This window comes from Zalophus californianus, chromosome 12 (genome assembly GCF_009762305.2).
Source record: "Zalophus californianus isolate mZalCal1 chromosome 12, mZalCal1.pri.v2, whole genome shotgun sequence".
NCBI lineage: Eukaryota > Metazoa > Chordata > Mammalia > Carnivora > Otariidae > Zalophus > Zalophus californianus.
Genome location: NC_045606.1, coordinates 89,233,281 through 89,239,935, shown reverse-complemented (window position 1 = coordinate 89,239,935; position 6,655 = coordinate 89,233,281). Strand labels below are relative to the sequence as shown.

At 36.5% G+C, this 6,655-nt stretch overlaps 1 non-coding gene across 1 annotated transcript; it reads left to right on the top strand.

Annotated features, from left to right (window-relative positions):
• The first annotated feature begins 4,515 nt into the window (after window positions 1–4,515).
• LOC113912075 lies at window positions 4,516–4,624 on the top strand. The gene has a single exon (XR_003516698.1). It is a non-coding gene; the product is annotated as a U6 spliceosomal RNA (small nuclear RNA).
• The last annotated feature ends 2,031 nt before the right edge of the window (window positions 4,625–6,655 follow it).

The following is a 6,655-nucleotide window of genomic DNA, read 5'->3' as shown; positions in this document are numbered from 1 at the left end:
ACTTTAAGAGCTTATAAAAAAGCATCAAAATATATGAAATAAAGTCATAAATACACAGAAAAGTTATCAAAAATACAATCGCACTAGTAGACCACACAATTTTTAATCTAAGATGTATAGAGAAGGTTCAAAGATAAAGACAAAAGATGGAAACAGAATAAAACCGAGTTCTTACGTTAGAACACCATTTATAAGAGAACCTAAATAATGAATGCATCCAAATGAATTAAGTTGTTGTGAAATTATTTTAAAATTCTTTGGGACCGGTAATGGCATGCGGTGATCTCCCTGGACACGAGGGACTGTGGGTGATTTCTCTGGGGCTCAGTCCACACAAAAGCAAATGCCAGATGGGGCTCCTGGGTAGCTCAGTTGGTTAAGCGTCTGACTCCTGATTTCCACTCTGGTCATGATCTCAGGGTTGTGAGATTGAGCTCTGGGTAGGGTTCCATGCTCAGCATGGAGCCTGCTGAGGATTCTCTCTATCTCTCCCTCTGCCACCACCCCCCCCTTCTCCACCCCCACTCACGTGTGTGCTCCATCTCACTCTCGCTCTCTAAAAAAAAAGAAAAAAAGCAAATGCCAGAAATGTGTATCCGAAATGCCGACTGGTCTGACACCACACAAGGTGACACATTACAAACACGCAGTAGTGTTTTTCCATTATGTTAAGTGAGGGAACCCAGGGACAAAAGAGATCTGGTGTAGGATTCCATTTATATAAAATTCTAGAAAATGTAAATTAATCTACAGTGACAAGAGTGGGTCAGCAGCTGCCTGGGGCCAGGAGCAAAAGAGGAAATGGGATGCAAAGGGGCACAAAGAACCTACTAAAGAGTGATGGAAATATTATATTGTGGCTAGCCTTTTGCAAACATATACATCTGTCAAAACTTATTACATTCATATTTTATTTAAAGGAATGTGGTTTAGTGCACTTAAATTATAATTCAGTGAAGTTGATTAAAAAATAAAATTTCAATATAGGCAAAATAAGTAATCCTATATATCACAAACACAATTATCAACATGGATCTTTAAATGTTGACAAAGGAAAATGGCATGATCAGGTCAACAGACCCTAAAGGCATTTGCAAAAAACTCTTGATTTTAAAACATATATATATATATATATATATATATATATATATATATATATATATATATATGGAGCATCTAAAACTAACATTCAGCGATAGTCTCAATAGCGGCACACTACACGCATTTCATCTCAAATCAGGAATAAGACCGGCCATCATCCCTTAAGCTGGTAATCGAGTACATCTACTGAAAATGAAGAACTAGAGAGAAAAACAAAAGGAAGCGACAGAAGTTAATTCAACATCAACAAAATTTACAGCTTTCAAAAGAATTGGAGGCTAGATAAAAGTGTAAAAACCCATTTTAATATGTCAGTAATAACCAGTTAAAAAAGAAAATGGAAGATAAATCCCATTCATCATTGGTAATTGTAGCCCAAGGCATAAAAATACCAAGGAGCTGCCTTAAAAATAAAATGTGGAACTCTTATAAAGAAAATTACTAAACATAATTGAGAGACACAAAAGTTACAGATATTCCGAGATTCTAGATAAGCAATAAGTAAATCCTCCACAAGTTAATTAAAAATTTTAATTCAATGCCAATTAAAAGCTCCTTTGGTGCCATAAAAAGGGCTCCTAAATGAATCTAGAAAACAAGTGGATTATACCACCCAAGAAGAAAATCCTGAAAATAAAGGGTAATGAAGCGTTTTTCATACCACACAAGGAAATCATGCAACTACAGTCATCAAAACCATGTAGTACAAAAACTGAGCAAATCAGCCAAAAACAAACCCTGGTCTACATCAGAACTTAATATATAACAAATGTGGCATCAAAATAAATTAGAAGACAAAATGGAGCTAAGAACAGCAGCTAGCTATTTTTAAATGATTTAAAGTTAGATTAAAAATCCCATGTTATACACTAAAAAAAAATTTACACATGGATTAAGCAGTAAAGGTTTTAAAAACAAAACCTAAAGCATAAAAAACTGTAAGAAAATATAGATGAATATCTGATTTCTAAAAGGAGAGTACTAAGTATTAAAACAATAGGAAAAAAGTTAACTAAGAAATGGGTATATGTTTGAATACCTAGTTTTAAATTATTCTTTTTTTACCTTTATTTATTTTATTTTATTATGTTATTCTACAATAATTGTAGATTCCCAGGAAGCCATGAAGAAATGTACAGGGAGGTCCTGTGTACCCTTAATAGAGCCTCCCCCAACATAAATGATCTCTTGCATAGCTATAGTACATGGTCAAAACCAGCAAATTGAGATTGGTACAAAGCACAGAGATTAGTCATACCTCACCAGTGGTATACGTGCACTTGTGTGTGTAGTTCTAGACAATTACATCACACGTGTAGATTTGCTTAACCACCCTCAAAATGAAGAATTTAAGTCTTCCATTACCACAGGCTGCTTCCATGGTAGAACCACATCCACCTCCGCCTCCCTCATCCTTAACCCCTGGCAAACACTGATCCGTTATCCATCCTACACTTACGATAATTCTGCACTGTTTTATAAATGGAACCCTGCACCATGCATTCTTTGGAAATTGACTTTTTTTCACTCAGCATGATTTCCTTGACATTCATGGCAGTTATTGCGAATATCAGTAATTACTTATTATTGCTAAGCAGTATTCCATGATATACATGGACCAAAGTTTGTTTGACCATTCAATCATTTTAAGAAGTTTGGGTAGTTTAGAGTTCTCAAATATTAAGAACAAAGTTTCTGTGAATATCCATGCTCAAGTTTCTAGGTGAAAATGTTTTTATTTCTCTGGGATAAATTCCCAAGAGTGCAACTGGCAGGTCATATGGTAGTGAGCAAAAAAAAAAAAAAGCTATATACAAATATGTTAATGCAACAGGACTCCAAATATTTTTTTTAAAGAAAAGGGAGGGCAGAGGTAAAGGGAGAGAGAGAATCTTAAGCAGGCTCCACGCCCAGCATGGAGCCCCACTCTGGGCTTGATCTCACAACCCTGAGATCATCACCTGAGCCAACATCAAGAGTCCAGTGCTCAACCGACTAAACCACCCAGATGTCCCCCCAAAAATATTTTTAAAGTGTATTTTTGTATAGAAAAATAACCTGTTGAAAAATGTACAAAAATAGTATTTGCCAAATAAATAAAATGTGTTAAAACTTGAATCATTTTTCCTTTTTATACTCCTCTGTATTGTCAGCCTTTTCAACAATAAACATGTACCCATTTTATAATCAGAGAAGTATTCATTAATAAAATGCCAAACAACTTTGGTCATAGGCCTAATCTTCCCAACTCAGATTATGCGCTGATATAGCAGTGGCCTACTTATGAAGTCCTTCTGGGGACTGGTTGTGTGGTAATAGGGGAGTCTGTTTCCCTCAATAAGTAAAAATACTTTTCCTCATGTACGGTTTCAGGAATGAATTGTCCAATTAAAACTGAAAAGAAAGACTAGAATGAATAACAATAAAAAATGGCACTAATATTAAGATTTTCCCAATAGAAAGTAATGCCCCCGCTCAGGGTATTTGGGGCCTCTATTCTCTTGATCTGTGTCCAGAATGAGTCCCTGTGTATATCCCGCTGCTGGAGAGAGCTGGAAATAAGGTAAGGCACACACAGAGCCACACTTGCTCGCTAATTGGAAACTGAGTCATTCAAAGATTGGTGGCCTATTCTATAAATGTCCTATAACTGCCAGGGAGGTACAATGGGCTCACAGTTTAAAAAAAATAATAATAATTCATATGCAAATTATACCATGATGAAACCTTAAAGCACATTTCAAAGTCTTAAAAGTTCAAGCCTCATTAACATCATAACTGCGCTCAATAATTACTTAGCTTAGCAATTAAAACAAACTTCAGGCCGTATCAAATTGTTGTCTTTGAATATTTATCAGATTGACCATCAGGACACTTTTTGCATGTGAAAATGGGTGCCATTAATAGTTAAGCTGGGCCAGTAAGTGTAAACTAGAACTGGCTGAGCAAATTGGACTGCATGATTGACTGCCCTATGGTATGATGAAACTTGCATGCAGCCACATTCCACAAAGGGTTCAACATCCTATAAAAGTTGGGTTTACATTAAATTAACAAAAAATTGTTATTAATTTGTTTAATTTTTTATATTATGATTTTTTAAAAATAGCTCATAATTATAAATATAAAAATAAATATATTATTTTACTATAATTATAAATATAAAATAAATATATTAATTTTTACTATTTTACTATTTTAATTATTATTAAGGAGAACTCCTTAACCAAAACATGATACTCCATTACCAGGTAAACATTACTGCCTAAATAGTATTTTTTACTCTGGTAAGTATTCATAGTGATTCAAAATGCTATGATTTTGAGTTGAAAACTTTGGGTCTAGGGCACACACATGAAGATGAGCAAGCACATCCATGTTAAGTTTAATGCAGTTTAAAAAGCTATCTACCCAGTGCTCGCTTGGGCAGCACACATGCTAAAAAACTGTAATTATACAGAGAAGATTAGTGTGGCCCCCACACAAGGATGACATGCAAAAAGATATCTATTTAGAAATGGTTCCACTAACCTTCCATTTGGGTGATTTACCCTTCATGAGCTTTCACCACGTTTTCCCCCAACATTCAATTCTATCACCAGACCCTGAAGTTACTCTAACTTCAAAATATCTATCTTTCAGGGCTTTCTGATGCACACACCTATGCTCCAGGCCCCTTACTCCCTCAGAACCTCTCCTTCTGCCTTCAATGTTTTGAGCACATCTTTCCTTCAGATGATTAGTTCCTCTTGAGTTTCCATCCATCCCTGAGCCTTCAGGTATATGTGCCAGGTGGGGTCATTAACACTAGCTGCTGGACTGGAAAATTCCAACAGCTCAGTGACTTGATACAATAAAAGGTCCTTCTTGCTCACTCACATCCAGTGCGGTTTGGACGGTTCTCTTTGGCAGAAATTCTAGGATCCAGAGGCCTTGCATGGTAAATATATGACCTCTCATATTTTCCAGAAGGAGAAAGTGGAAAGTCAAAGTTTTGCTGGTGACATTTTTAAGGGCCAGGCCGAAAGTCGATTTAGATCACTTGCTCTCAAGCTTCCCTGGCCAGATCTGAGACATAGGACCCTTCCCTAATTTCAAGCGAGGCCAGGAAATGCAGGCTTCCTGTGTGTGTAGCAAGAGGAATTGAGACTGGAGAGTATCTAGCAAATGTCTGTCGTTATATAATTTTAACTGTCCATACAGTGACCTCTCCCACCGTTTGCCTTTCTCCTACAACTACTGAGAACATATCTTTGGGGGGACAGGATTCAACCCACATTACCAAGAGAGCAGGAACTTAGGGCAAGTGTGTGAGTGGCCCTGTCACTAACCTGTGAACAGACTTGCAAAGCTATACACACAGGTAGACAATTGGCAAGCACAGACAACCTCACTAGCATTCAAAGAAGTTGTTTTTTTTTTAAAAAAGACGTGATTTTCACCTGCAAAAATAACAAAGACTGAAAGATAATACTAAATACAAAAGGGGATACAGTGAAATTCAGCCCCTGAGGGATTGTACCCAGAAGTACAATCTTCCTGAAGGACAATTCAGAAATAAGCATCAAAATCTTCATTCAGATCATTCAAAAAATTTTAATGAATATTCACTAAGCATGGAGCACTGTTCTAAATCTTCTAATCTAGTAATTCCACTTTCAGAAATGTATCCAAAAAAGGTGAGTGGAAATGCAGACAAATATTCACAGCCAGGGAATCCACTACAGTATAAAAATAGCCCAAATGGCTGATGATAGGGAAGTGATTAAATAATTTACATTACATCTATATTTAAAATGCTATGGAAGGATAACAGTTAGAGTCTAGGAAACTTCTACTAGTATAATTTTATGGAAGAAAAGACATGGTTATAATTTGCATTTATAGTATAATCCTAATTTCTGTGTGTATGTAGATATATATATAGATAGATAGTATATATTTTCTATATTCAGCGAATATATACTTATTTACTGCCAAATACGTGCTAGGACTTATAAAGAGAGAATCTATAAGATCCCTGGGTAAGACTAAAGATTAGCTTGTATGTTTTCCATGATTGTTTCTCTATTTCACAGAAATTGCTGTAGAACAGGCCAGCATACAGTACAGTACTTGGTGCTTCAGTCATGAATAAAAATTTGTCCTAGGATATAACGGAAGAATAGAAGTCAGGAAAAAAAAGTGTAATTTCAGTTCCAAGTACTTTCTGCTTAACAAGAGATGGAAATTTGAATTTGAATTCACCTTTGAATTCACCTATGAGGACAGACAGGTCCTTGGAGAAAAAGAAAGGCTATAGTGAGTCTTTTAAATTATGCATGGGTAAAGGGAAGCCTGCTCAAGAGGAGAAGTTTGGAAAATCTGAACAGAATGAATGGAAAGGACAGGGGAGGGCAGCATTCTGGGGAGAGGCAATTGCTTTGGGGAGGAAACGGTTGAAACTCAAGGAAAGGAGACCAAGGAAGAGGGCATTGGTCAGTTCGTTGGGTTGTGTGGCACCCCGGGTTAAGGGATGCTGGGCAGGGGGACGGGGTGGCCAGAGGGTGGCAGA